This window comes from Tribolium castaneum, chromosome 11, assembly GCF_031307605.1.
Source record: "Tribolium castaneum strain GA2 chromosome 11, icTriCast1.1, whole genome shotgun sequence".
In the NCBI taxonomy this organism is placed as follows: Eukaryota; Metazoa; Arthropoda; class Insecta; order Coleoptera; family Tenebrionidae; genus Tribolium; species Tribolium castaneum.
In genome coordinates, this window is record NC_087404.1 from 1627687 (window position 1) to 1643229 (window position 15543).

At 32.1% G+C, this 15543-nt stretch overlaps 1 protein-coding gene across 1 annotated transcript in view; it reads left to right on the top strand.

Annotated features, from left to right (window-relative positions):
• The window catches only part of LOC103312347 (B-cell lymphoma 3 protein), a 467353-nt gene that overhangs the window by 429541 nt on the left and 22269 nt on the right, over positions 1 to 15543 (top strand). The window contains exon 2 of the mRNA XM_064359627.1: positions 5802 to 5910. The gene's annotated coding sequence lies outside the window, so the exon portion shown is untranslated. The remainder of the gene's footprint in view (positions 1 to 5801; positions 5911 to 15543) is intronic.

Sequence of the window (15543 nt, forward strand, 5' to 3'; positions counted from 1 at the left end):
AAAATAAATTAATCTTGACTTGGAAAAAGCTACGATTTTTCATTCAGTTTTAGGTGAATTTAAAAAAAATCTTGTTTTTACCTCAACCAGACTTGAGGAAGTTTAAAATAACACATATTTTTATATAATTTGGTCACTTTTTATTGTGTTATTAATGAAATTTTGCAAAATAACTGCATTTTTGAATGAAAAATGTGCTCAAAATGGCACAAATAAGATTATTTTGAATCTAAATTAGTGATTTTTCGTACTTTTGTAGCAAAGTCTCCGAAAAAAAAAACTGAGATTTTACCTCTAAAACGTACTTAAACGTTCAAGAAAGACGTAAATAACATTATTTTTCATTAAAATTGATTGTTGAAAAAGTTTTTGCGCAATAAATTAATCTGTGGTTGAAATGATCTGATTTTTAATCTACTTTTAGCATTTTTTTTAAGAAAGAACTTTGTTTTTGTTTCAGGAATGTAACTTTGTGAAATTTCGGTGTTTTTTTTTAATTTTGAGAGTTACTTTCTTATTATAAGTATAAATATAAAGAATATAAATTCAAACACATGCTTATTTGCTCGAAAAATATAAAAATAACAATTTTTTTTACAAAATTTTATAGATTTTCGGCTTATTTTTGAAGAAATTTTGCTTAAAAACCCGCTAATTCTAGTGATACAATCAAATAAAACTTTACTATGATTTTGTAAAATGAAGTTCATATGCACTAAATCGTATGAAATAAGCTAAAATAGTATCAATTTGAATCAAATTTTGTGATTTAAAGCGAAATTAATCGAAAAAGTTTTGTTTTGTCCTTAAAAAATGTGCTTAAACTCTCGTAAAAGACAAAAATAATATAATTTTCGGCCTGTTTTAGTGATAATACACCTACTCTTAACGAGATTTGTCGAAATAATTAAGCTAGAAAAAATGGGCTAAACACTGAAAAAAAAAACAAAAATTATGAGTATGTAGTGTTAGACTTGAGTTGGCGTTTTTCGGTAATTTCTGGCGAAATCTTGCATAAAAATTGAGTTTTATAAACATTTTGACCAAAATTAAAAAAAATGTACAATTGCGAACAAAAAATGTCGCACACTTTTGTCATTCCTTGTCAAAAGTTTTTCGTTAATATATATCTAGTTTAATCATAAGCAAAATTAGTTTTCTATTTAATTTGGTGATTTTTCAGCTAAGAGGTTTGAAAAGATATGAATTTATTTTTATTTTTTTAACAAAAACAATTTTTTGAATTATTGTTTTATGCAATTTTGCACAAAAATTAACTTTTTCTAGGTTTATCGACGTTTTTTTGCCAAATCTTATAAAATAAATGACTATGTGATTTAAAAGTGAATTAAACCGAGTGGAAATTTTTTGAAACAAACTAACATTTTTTTAATCATTTCTGAAAGTGTCGAAACGTGGCGATGACATTTGTTTTTTTGTCTTTTGTCCTAATCAACCATTTCCAACAAAAAAAAAACATTGATTTCAATGAATCTTAACGAAATGTCGTACTAAATTAGTTTATGTACGCGTTATTTTCATTGTTTGTGATTTTTTTTCGCTTTCTTTTGTTTTATTATTAATTTATTCTTTGACACTGTCAAACTTTACGACTTTTCTCCTATATAATATTAAATGAACATATAACTCCAGATTTGTTTAAAACACGAACGAGCTGTAGAGTTGTGTGGAGAAAAGTGCAAATTTGTGGATATTTTCTATGTTATGGGCAGATTTTTAGCAAAATCAGCAATTTTCTCGATAATTACTAGTCACAACAAGATGAGTTTTATTTTAATTGTTGCAAAATTAAACGTACTTTCCAGTGGTACCAAACATACGGGACTAAGACCAATAGTTTTCAGAGTTATTTCAAATGACGAAAATATTTTTTTGCCTGCAGCCTCTCGATTTTCATTTATTGCAGATTCTTACGCTTTTTAAATCGTTTCGTGTGAATGATAGTTTTTAGTCAAAGGCTTAGGGCGAAAGAAAAATCTTACTTATTTATTCATAATACTAAGTATAATATTACTTATATGTAAGTAAGTTGTGCCAACTGTTGGCATTTCTCAATACGAAACGTCAGATTAATTTTAACAGATTTAGAGCAATTTTAAGCCTGGTTGAGTTTAATTTGAAGAATAAAATGTTGTATTCAACTCTTTTTCATGTCGACGCTGGTTACGGACTCCTCATTTTCATTTTGGTTGACTGTACCTAATCCATAAGAGATTGCTATGAATCTTATGATTATTTTTTGTCTTGATTTTATTCTTTAAATTTGTTGTAATAGCGCGACACCTGTGGCAGCCCCCGCCCCGCCCCCGCCCCACGACTTGTCGTGGGCTGGGACAAGGGTACCTGGTTGCCTTGGGGGGCGAAGGCCAGGCACCGGATTGGGGATAAGTGTGCCCTCATTTCGAGACAGGTCCCAATCTGGGACTGCTTGGTCACCCATATGAGCAAGGTTTGGTCTTCGGAATATGACGCTAGAAATTCACCATTGGGGGAGTATTCTACACATGTGACGGAATCGTTATGCCCTTTAAAATTATAATGGCGGGTGTTTTTGTCGAAATTCCAGACCATGATGGTATGGTCTTCGCTACTCGTGGCGAAGTGTGAAAATAATCCCAGTGATGGGCTTTCTGTGGCCTTTGAGATTTAACTTTAATGCGTATTTTTCCTCATACTCGGACATTTTCACAGTTTTTCACTCGCACTTAACATGAAATAATGGATGGTGGTGAAGTGGCCGTTACAGTTCTGTGTTGGTGTAACACAACAGGGGGAAATCCCTCTTTTTGTCAAGTTCCGAATTGTTGGAAACCTATTTGAAGCACTGCAGTGACCACAGGTGAGCCCCTTCATAATTCCAGCAGTCTTTGCTTCCAATTCTAACCTCAAACAGCATGGAACTGCACGAAGTGCCCTCCACCTCCGTGAGCCCCTACCGCTGCTACGTGCGCGGCAAAAACCACCAAAGCGAGGGCCCCAACGTGCACACAATCGGCTCCCGATAAACCCATCGATTTAACCAAACTCACAAAGATAATACTGAAAGTAGACCCGCAGACCGGCAAGAAGTACATCCACAAGGACGGCAAACGCATCGAAATCGTGCCCCACAAAATCATCAAGAATGAGAATAAGCCCACGATCATAGAATAAGAGATAGATAGAATTGACTCTTTCCTTGTTGGTGGCGGTTGAGAGACTGCAGCGCCATCAGTAGGTGGTAGCGAGCGTAATGGCGGTAAATTTAAATGACTCCAGCCTTTACTTAGTCATCAATTATTATAATTTTTCGTAATCTTTGCAAATATTTGCAACAACAGTTTTTTGTAACAAATTACTAAAAACTGTCATTGCAAATATGTGCAAAGAGTACAAAAAAATGTTTCATAATAAAAAATTGTAATATTGTAAAAATTTATTAAAAAGTTTTTATTTGACATAGGTACATCCATCTTAAAATTATTGTTCTGTAATGCAAATTTACACACAGGTTATTATTTTTCACATCTGATGGCAACTTGCCGGTTTTAGCTCTTGCAAAGCGGTCTTTGGTCATTCGACCCTGTTTAGTTTGATTGAAACACCAACGTGAAAGCCTCGACTTATTGAAGAATTGTTATGTTGTTATAACTGACTGAGGCTTACTGTTGTACGGTTAAGAAATACGATCTGAAAAATAGAAAAAAAAATATCTACTTAAATTCTCCTATTATTTTCCGAGAAAATTTGCTGCAATTACAAAATTTTAAATAAAACACGAGCAAAGAATATTAGTTTTAAGGCCTTAAGGAAAACAAAATTGAGTCGAAAATTAAGTTATGATGTCAGGATGGTGCCTTTTTCAACCTTTCAACTGTTTTGCCAAATTCCATAAGAAATGCACCAAATTACTTCAATAATGAAGTAATTCTATCAGTTTCGATTGTTTTAAAGTGTTTTTTAGGTCATTCAGAAACGCAATTTCGTGAATTTCTTTCAAAAATACTCAAAAAAATTGGCTCTAAGGTCTCAATACTACTGTTACTCGCTAAATTATAAGTGATTACCTGTGACGTTGCATCTGGTGGAACATTTATTTTTCAAATGTTGAATCTGTCTACACGTTGAGCAAAAGGTTGAAAATCCAGCTCTCTTAGCAAAATTAATTACCCATTTTGCAACAAATTGCTGCTGTTGTTCTCCGGCACCTTGGATAGCCAACTGACAATCCAAACTACATTATCCAGGGTTCTTGACGGCTTGTATCTACTGATGGGACGTTGGAAACCAAATATGGGCCTTTTATTGTTGGTACACCCTTGTACCGAACAAATAACAGTGTAAAAGTCCCATGGCCACGTTCAATTTTCTATTTCTACAGAGTCATGTTTTGTTATACGTTAATTTACTTCTATTGGTTTACCTCTCACGAATTCAAAGAGTACTTTATTAGTTGTAAAAACTAAAACCAAAGTAAATGCACTGCTGTATGCATTTTGTTGAATAACAAGGTAAAAAAACCACAAACAAAACCGTTAAAAATGGCGTTTGACCATTTGATAGTTTTGTTTGACATTTGTGCTGTCGGTATCACAGACTTTGACACCAGAGCCCACAGCCAAAGCCTGTCTACCCCAAGTAGTTCAAACTGAACTAATCCGATTACTTTGTTGGGGTAAATGGAAAGCAGCTTTGGTAACACAGTAACACAACAGTGCAATGTGTGCTGCCTATTAATTTCTACCGATGCGCTCCCTTGCGGTGGCTGAGAGCTTTATTTTTAATCGACCAATACCGTCGCTTTACTTTCATAGCCCTGCCCACGATCGTGGTGAACGCCCCCCCCCCATGCCCAAGCTGGTGCCAGTGACGCCGCGTCGCGTCGTCCCCAAGATCCTGGTTCCGGTGAAGTACCAGCCTGTGACGTTCATGCAGAGCGTGATTCCCACAACTAGGGTCAGTGTTGCCACCATGACGGACTACGACCTGCAAGTGAGTGTCGACAAAAGTGAGCAAACTGAGGCGGACAATCGGAGTGTTTTGACCCACAGAATAACAGGTTTTACAGAAACGCATCCGTCCTTGTCCCGATAGAGCGAAAGTGTCACTAGCACATCTATTGTTGCCTGCGCGTACTAAGTGTTATTGCGGGCGATTTGAATTGCCCGTAGTGACTTTTCTTTTAAAGTTTGATTGCATTTTTCGTATTGTTTGTAAATATTCACAACAATAGTTGCTAATAACACTTTCTGATGTTAGACAACTATTGTTGCTGAATATTTACAAAGAATACGAAAAATAAAATATGAGAACAAATAAAGACAATAAACTTGTAATAAAAATTTATTATCACTAGTCAATATACACGATACGATAACTATAAACTAATGATTAATCGATCAAATTATTTATATTCCCACAATAAAAAAGTTAAAAAAAAGCACACACACGAAAAAAACCACAAAACAGTACTAATTTCTCATAAAACAAAGCCAAAGGCGAACACCAAACAAACCAAGCACAAAATGGCGATTGGCACAATGGCAACTGTCACAGGTCCACTGTTAATTTCTGCCGATATTATAGGTAGCTTCGCTAAAATTGACTATACGTGTGTGCGACATCTGCGATGGCAAGCCGAACTACAGTCGATTTTGAATTTGGCGCCTATACTTGGCTTGGTGGATTTAGGTTTCACCACCCTGGTTTTGACCCAAACCGACCCGGTTTTTTACGACGAGAGGGACTTGTGTGTTATTTTTAGAGAAATTAACAAACAATTGTAAAATTTTGGGTTTTAGGCCAATTCATGATAGTGTTATTCAAAATGACCTAAAACTCGTCCAGAAAAATTGTGTTGTTTTTAAGGCGATCAAGGAGAACGTGAATCTTCTCAATCAGCATGGTTTTGTAAGTAGTACTTATTCTGAGAAATCGATCGTTTTTCGGCGTATCGTGATAAGGCGGTTTTTCGGATGATAAAGGTACCGAATACTGGGAGGTTTATTTATAAGTACGGTTTTGTACCGTTGTTGATAACATTAAATTCAAGGTCGAGGGGTATTACCGCGCGTTGTGACGTACAAAATAAATAAACGTGAATGAAGTGATGTAAATCCCCGAGAATCGATAGTACATGTTTTTGGAATCACACTTCAGTTTTGTGTGTTTAAAAAAATCAGAAATTGTTTGTCACATTCTGAGAAAATTTAATCTGAAATGCTGAGTTAACGAAAATGTGTAAGTCTTGGAAAAGTGACAATACGGTTAGAGTAGGCGGTGTTTTTTTCCGTAGTTGACAGTTCGAGCGATTTCGTTGTTTTCCACAGCTTTCTAAATAAAAATAATTGTAGTTTTAAATATAATAATAGGGGATTCACAAACTTACGATTTACTCTTAAATTTTGTTTAAACAACTTTAAATGTTTTTGGTCTTGCATAAATGAAAATAATAATAAATTAAAATTTTTCAAACAGAACTAACATTATTATCAAAACTGAAATAAATATTTGTTTACAAATAACCGGTGATTTGTGATGTAATGGAGGAAAAATTAATGAAATGATGCAAGTCCCCGTGAACTGATAACGAATGAATCGATTTCCCGAAATTTTTTTTGTGGTTTTAGCTGTTAAAAGTCTGTTATCTTGACTTGACTGGTATGATACTCACAATTTTCTCAAAAAATGTTTAACGATTTTTTACACATTTTTTTAATAAATTATTTTTGAGTTTTTGGCGTTTTAGGACGTTTAAAAACGATAGAATAGTGAATTTTTAAAAGCAATACTAATATTTTTTTATATTTGGTGTTTTCCTTGATTCTTGAAAATAATAATAATAATAATAATAAAATAAAGCTTAATTTGAATTAAACATTTCTTTGATTCATATAAAGCATTGCAAAAGGACCTGTGACTTGGGTTTTTTGACTTTTTGTTTTTTTTTAAATAATTGACAAAAAAAAATTTTTTTAAGTGTTATACTCCATATTGCAATTTTATTTTTTTTGTATTGCATATAATTTTTTTAAGTGTTATTCTGTATGCAAAAAACAATGCTCATCTAAAAAGGAATTTATTTGGCTGTAAAAAATATTAAACCGATATTTACTCTTCAGGGTCTTAATAATTTTTTTGTTTTCTTCAAATATCTTGAAAATAAAAATACATATTACTCTATTTTCTTTAACTATTATCCCTTATAAGGATTTCCTTAATTTTTGAAAAAAAAAACAAATTTGTTTAAAAGGGCCTTTGTCTTAAAAAAATGATAAACTTTTTAGGACCTAATATTATTCTGCCAGTATTACTCGTTTTTTTAAGGAAAAAAATAATGATATACCTCGTTATAACAAAATTTATTTTATATTATAAAAATATTTAAGAATATAAGTAATATTATTTTGCTTGTTTCACTGGTTTTTGTTTGTTTTGAAGAAAAAATGTAAAAAATAAACCACGGAACGACAAAATTTGGTTGGAAACATTTAAACGTGTTTAAGAGATTGAGTAGTTTAATAAAAAATTATAGTTTTTTTTGTGCCATTTTTCGAATTTTTTGGAGTTTTTTGGCGACAAACGCAATTGTTTTGCAAAAAAATGCTTAAAAAATAGTGTTTCTTTTTCATATGTCATTTTTTGAGGTAAAAGAATTTTGTCAAAGCTGAACGAAAAATCACAAAATTAAATTTGATTTAAGAATTTTTTGTCGCTTTTTTAAGAAAGACAGTTAAACTAAACTAAACTTTGAACTACAAAGTTTATTGGAAAATGCTACTATTTTTTAAGTGCGTTATCGATTAAAATCCATAAGATTTTACAAAAACAGACAACACTCCTAAATTTAGTCAAAAAGAATATTATTTATGCTTTTTATGAGCGTTTTGTAAATCTTCAGTGACACAAACGCAATCATTTTCCAAATTTTTTTTGAAAATTTGCCGAAATTATACTTAAAAATTACGAAAAATGGAGTTATATTTGCATTTTTGTATTTGTTTAGGGTAAAAATGATGTTAAAAATATGTTTTTTTGTTTTCTTAAAATCCTGTAACAATTCTTTTCTAAATCTCAAAGCTCATCAAAAGGGCTTTTGATTGCATAAAAATTTTTTTCAAGTTTATATCGCCTAGCAATTTTTTTGATTTTTGCTAAAAATAAAGCTTATCAGAAGGGCCTTTGACTTAAAAAAAAATGTGGAACCGAAAGTCACTATTTTGGGTTCTAATGAATTTTTTTGTAATCTCAAAATAATTTTACTACACAATTATTGTGTATTCTATTTTCTATTTTTTAATTTTTGCAGAAAAAAGGCTTTACCAAAAGGTCTTGACAAATGGCCTTAATGAATTTTTTTGTTTTGTCAAAATATTTTTACAACACAAATTTTATTTTTTTTTACTTTTGTAGCAGGATTTTGATTTTTTCAAATGAAACTTAACTGTTAAAAGTTGATGAACTAACAATCACTCATAAGAGCTTTATTAATTTTTTTTTTTCTAAATATTTTTGACAACGCATTCTCATTTGAAACCACTACTAATGTTTAAAAAAGGATGTGGCTATTTATACATACTGTATGTATACGCAATTGGCTATTTATACATACAGTATGTATACGCAATTGGCTATTTATACATACTGTATGTATAAGAAATTGGCTATTTATACATACAATATGTATAAGAAATTGGCTATTTATAGTTACAATATGTATAAGAAATTGGCTATTTATAGTTACGTATAACGTACTAACTAATCAAAAAGTTTATTGATATTAATATTTTAATAAAAACTACATAATTATAGAAAAATATTGTTTTATTTATTGTTTATTGTTACAATATACTTGGGTATTTATTTTATTTTTTATTTCGTGTTTTAATTTGCTTCTTGTAAAACTGAATCTGTTTAGTTTTTCTCTTCGGACGTCCTTTAGACTTAATTTTTGTTTTAAATTTTAGGTTTTCATTTGATTGATGATTTGTATCGGATTCGTTCTGACTTTCAGTACCAACTAAGCTATCCTGGCAACTTCCAGCTTCAACTAAGTTACTTGTCTCAAATTCTATTGAACTAATTGTAGGTTCACTATACTCATTCTCAAACAGAGAAACCCCATTTCTAGCATTTTTTTCAATTAATTTTAGTTCGTTCATATATTTGTTAAAGGTTGTAGTTCCATAATTTGATAAAATATCTGCGATATTTTTTGTTACTGTCAGTGCTGTATTGAATTTTTCTCGATCCGATAATACTTTTTGACAACCATCGAATTCATCCTTGTCTATATCATCAATGTCTACGTCATTCGTGTCTTCATCATCGATATCCATATTCATAATACTTTCTGTATTTCCAACTGAAGTAATGTATCTTGGATGGAAACATGTTTTTGAAAAAATATCTAAGTTATTGTATTTTCTTAACATAAAAATATGCCTACATGGTGCACTGAAAGAGTTCCAAAATGTACATGAACATGCTTCCAGCGACGTATTATAAATCTTCGATATTCCAGTCTCAAGATTTTCCTCAATGCCATTAGCCATTACTTTTATTTTAGATTCTAAAGTTTTAAACAATTTTAATTGTTTATGAAATAATTTCATTCCAGTCTCTGTGAGAACTTCGGAACATACTTCCAGCAATTTTCTTATTTCATTATCGTTATCCATAATTTTAAAAACTTTTTGTTTATTTTTGGCTAATTTATTCTTTATTCTTGAATCAATAAAGTCTATAAGCTCTTTAATACATAAATAAATTGTCTGCAAACTATGATATTTAGTTTGTATGTATTGCTTAAGAGTCCAAAATGATCGTTCAATTCTGTTTGTTGTCGTATCTCCCATTAGTGGCAAATGTTTTCTAAAATAATGTACCCACATTTCTTTACAGCTGTCCCAATTTTTAAGAAATTGCTCTTCAAGAGTCACGTATTTATCTTTTGTTCCTGCAAAAACTTTTACAGACTTGCAAATGTGCAACATTTTAGTTGAGGATGGCATTCATAGATGGTCACAATCAATATTCTACTTTTCTATCTGCGTTATACGTAACTATAAATAGCCAATTTCTTATACATATTGTATCTATAAATAGCCAATTTCTTATACATACAGTATGTATAAATAGCCAATTGCGTATACATACTGTATGTATAAATAGCCAATTGCGTATACATACAGTATGTATAAATAGCCACATCCTTTAAAAAAATATAAACCAATAATTTGTAATATTTCGCAATGCTTGCTTTAATGATTCACACTTATTACGCCATTTGATAAAATATTTTTATTTAAATAATAAATTCGGATTTTTTGTAGTATACAGGGTGCGTCACATAACACGCTTCCCTTGTTTATTTCCAAACCACTGGCGCACGTTTGATTTGACCGGAAATGCACCGGAAATTGCGTTTTTCTTTACTAAAAACAGACTAATGAAATGCAAAAAACAGACTATGATAATATTCATGAGTGACTTTACAGTGTTTTAAAAAAAAAAAATTTTTATATACAGGGTTATTCATATTTGTGCGACAAAAAATGAACCTCAAAAAGGACCTATAAAATGATGCTAATTGAGATTATAAGTCGTGTCCTATCGAAACTGATAAGAATTTTACAGCCCTGGGAAGTAGGGGTATGGAAAGACGTTTTTGCACCATAACTTTGGAATTATTTGACCAAATATTACAAAACTTAGTAGACTTACTAAAGAGAACATGTCTTTTAATCTGGTAATTATGAAAACCGGATACATCCATCCAGTTTCCGGTTGCAGCATTTCCGGGTCACATTTTTTGTGTTTTTCTAATTTTTTGCCCTCTTAATACTACTTTTTTATTGCCTAAATCGATAGAGTAATCAATTGCGAATAAAAAAGGTATAACCTTTTACACCTCTAAAATGCACCATTTAATAGTTATTTTAATTTAAACAGAGGCATGCACTTGACCAAAATCAAAAAAGTATAAATTTTGAGCAGACGATATCCGTAGCAACGAAAGTGCATCTGCACTCAAAGCGCTGTCAAGTCCTGTCAGACACTTGTCAACTTTAACTTTGGACAATTTGGGGCTCTAAATTGAAAATATTTAATAAAAGGGTTTAGTTCAGTCTCTTAATCTAACCTACAAAAAATTTAAACCAATCTGGTAGCATTTTTCATTGATTAATTCACCGAAAATTCACAAAAAAAGTCTTAGTTTGTACCTGATTATTTGTTCTATTGGGTACGTTTATTACACCAAATTCCGAATAAAGACATTAAGATTCTTAAAAGTGCACCCCTACTACGTGGGTGCATCTACTCGCTTGTCTTCCAGACACTACAATATCGCTAAATGAACCACTCAGTTCACATTATTTTGTAAAAAAGCACCGTTATTTTTGACTGGATTGTTTGCATTTTGTATTGTTTTTTTCTAAAATTTCGGCGTTGTCTTCAAACATCTGCGCTGGTTGTACGTACATACAAAATAACCTGTAAAAATGATCAAGATCAAGCTTGAGTTTTTACAGGTTATGTCGTCCGTAAGACCGGCGCAGGCGACCGTAGACATCGTTAGCTGAAGACAGGCCCCTGAAAGTGTATACAAATTATGTGTTCACTGGGAGGGGTGGGGCAAAGGGGGGAAACGGCTAAAATAGTTCGTGTGCTCCAGCTTAGAGGTCGCGTCAGTTGCAAAAAAATCTGTAAATTTAAAGGAATCTGTCACACATTTTGCTAAAAGTAAAGAAGGTTCACTTGAAAATAATCGACGTGCGCACACTTCTCTTTTTAATTCTTTGATTTGTCAACAGCCGATTATTTTGCTGTCGTTGCGGTTTTTGGCGACATTTTGTTTTAATGTGTTTTAAAGACTTCAGAAAACGATTTTACGTGATTTTTTGGATGTTTTTGTGATCAAACATCTCTACTTTTATATGGATCTTTTATTTGAATCTAGTGTATAGTGTGAATGACAGTGTTTTAATGAAGGATGAATCAACTTAAGGCAAATTAAGGTAAACGTTATTGAAAGGTATCTTCTATACAACAATTAATTGCGATTTCTAAATATTAATATAATCATATTACACCAAGAAGGATCACACAAACTTCTCTAATAAGGGAATTTCTTGATGTTTAGGAGATGAAGACCGTCCTTGGAGATGATAACGGTTCTTGGGATGTAATTGAAAATCCCATGAAGACGAGTTAAATATAATGTGCAGTAATTAATAGGTATATCATAATAATAAATAAATTTATTGTAGTTGCGAAGCTAGTATTTTGTGAAAGCAGGGAGTTTAGGACTTGCTATGGTTCAAGGTTTTCAAATTCGCCATGTCCCTCTATGTCTTAATCTTTTATGTTGTTTTACACAATGTTATAACGCCTATGCCTGTTAAAAAAACAAGTTTTGTCCTTTTTGTGATTGCTTAATTTAGAAACTATGCGAAAAAACGTATTCTACAAGTATCATACAAGTTAATCAATATTAAAGCCTACTATTATTATAAATTTAAATGATTACATGGTAGTTTTAATCAGTTAACTTCCAGTTATAGTTATGTATATCAGATATGTGGCTTTTTATTTAAAATAATTTTAGCACACTTGTAATTTTCTTGTGTTTGAGTAATTTACTAATAACTATGATGCAATCGAGATTACTTTTAAAAAATTTCAAAACTTATCAAGAACTTCGACATCAAACTGTTAAAGTACGTGTTAGGGCCGCTTTTAGAAACGTCCGTAAACCTTATAACCGCGAATAAATTTCGAAAAATAGTTGTTTAAATTTAGCCTTAAGGGACTTAAAAATTGGACTATTGTCAAATGTTACAAGCAAAATTTTGATATTTTTTTGCTTTTCTGAACAGTCTGTAGACAAGTAATCAAACCAACAAAACTGATGTCTTTATACAGACTGATCCCGAAATACTGTGTCTGTTAGCAATTTGAATTTAAATTTTAAAGGATACCAATAGTGTACACTTTTAGGTAGCAATTCAATAATTTAATCTGATGCCAACATACTCAGTTTCTCTGGATCATTGTGTATATTTAGACAATGTATTTACATATATTATTACATCTGAGTATGTTTATGAAGAACAATTCGAGTTAAATTAATTTTGCCTATACATTCCAGCACGTTATTATTTTTTTAATAAATTTTTATTGGAAAGACTTTGTTTCATTTTATTAAGCGATGTTAAATGTTTTTGTGCTATTGCAACTGTTACAGATACTTTTTTATTAAAATGTCTCGTAACAGTGCATGTGTACAGAAACATTTAACATTTATAATTCTTTAAGTTTGGAAAATAAATAAAATGTCCTGTTTGAATTTCCCGCTATTATCGAGTTAGTTCGTTCTCTCAGGGTTAGGTGGCGCTTTCGCGAAAAAACGAGGGGTAGACAGAGAGATTCGCTTCTTCCTCTCTCTTATTCTATGGCTGAAGAAAACAATACAAATTCAGTCAAAAATACCGTTGCTTTTATTACAAAATAATGCAAATTAGTAGTGAACTGAGTGTTGTTCATTTAGTGTCTGGAAGACAAGCGAGTAGATGCACCCACTTAGTAGGGGTACGCTTTTAAGAGTTTTAATGCCTTTATTTGGAATTTGGTGTATTAAACGTACAGAATGGAACAAATAATCAGGTACCGACTAAGACTTTTTTGTGAATTTTCGGTGAATTAATCAATGAAAAATGCTACCAGATTGGTTTAAATTTTTTGTAGGTTAGGTTAAGAAACTGAACTAAACCCTTTTATTAAATATTTTCAATTTAGAGCCCCAAATTGTTCAAAGTTAAAGTTGACAAGTGTCTGACAGGACTTGACAGCGCTTTGAGTGCAGATGCACTTTCGTTGCTACGGATATCGTCTGCTTAAAATTTATACTTTTTTGATTTTGGTCAAGTGCATGCCTCTGTTTAAATTAAAATAACAATTAAATGGTGCATTTTAGCGGTGTAAAAGATTATACCTTTTTTATTCGCAATTGATTACTCTATCGATTTAGGCAATAAAAAATAGTGTTAAGAGGGCAAAAAATTAGAAAAACCCAAAAAATGTGACCCGGAAATGCTGCAACCGGAAACTGGATGGATGTATCCGGTTTTCATAATTACCAGATTAAAAGGCATGTTCTCTTTAGTAAGTCTACCAAGTTTAGTAAGATTTGGTCAAATGGTTCCAAAGTTATGGTGCAAAAACGTCTTTCCGTACCCCTACTTCCCAGGGCTGTAAAATTCTTACCAGTTTCGATAGGACACGACTTATAATCTCAATTAGCATCATTTTATAGGTCCTTTTTGAGGTTCATTTTTTGTCGCACCAATATGAATAACCCTGTATAACGAAAAGTTGAATAATTCTGAAACGAAAAGAGATAGACCCGTAATAGTTTGTAGAAAGTTTCATTATTTTTTGCGTAGTATTCAATTATGGAAAAATATATAGGCTGTTCCATTTAAAAAAGTATAACTCCGGTTCACCACCCGGTATACAACACCCTACGCATTCCTGGGTCACCCTGTATCTAGGAATTTCAAAAAATATTCTTGAAAAATTATTACATTTTTAAATTTCTTGATGTACCTACTTTGATTGACGGATGTCGGTAACCAAATCTCTCTGATTTTGGTCCGTTATGGGTGGTTTTTCGCCACCCAGAAATTACCGACACTTGGACGACCGATCCAGATCTACAAGATCCTCTCGGTCATCGTCTGGTTTTCTTGGTTTGCGAAGTTCTTCCGAAATTTTGGAACTTCCTCAAAATTTGACAGTCTGTCAATTAAATATAGAAGGAATTTCAAAGGATAAGTGTGATTTCTTGTCGAAAATGGCTCTAAGGGAACGAATAGACGTTATTGTTCTTCAAGAAACCCATACTTCGTCAGAAATGGACCTTTTTTCTCGTGGACAAATTCCTGGTTACACCTTGGTGGATTTCATCAACAGTGCTTCTTACTGTGTTAAATCAAATTTCGAAGACTATCAGTCCATCGCCAAGACACAGGAAAACAACATCTTTCTTCTCACTGTGAAAATTGCTGGGATTTTTATTATTAACGTTTATAAACCCTCTAATGACCAATGGCCTGAAAATCTGGTGCTGAATTATCATCCAGCTATTTACATTGGCGATTTCAATGGTCATCACAATTTGTGGGGTTATGCGGAGAACTACAGGAATGGCCTTGCTCTTGTTTCATGGATGGAACTAAATAAACTTCATTTGGTTTTTGACGGCAAAACTAGGAAAAGTTTCTATTCGGCCAGATTGAAGAAGGAGTACGATTCCGATTTATGCTTTGTTACAATAAACAATGAAGTACCATTACAAGCATCACGAGATGTACTATCTGGTTTTCCTCATAGCCAACATCGTCCTGTTATTATTAAGATTGGCAATGAGATAAAACAATTTCCTTCTCTTCAAAAACCTAGATGGAATTTTCAAAAAGCAAAATGGAATGAATTTGCTAAACAAGTGGATAGTGATCTTCGTTGGATTCCACCAACTTC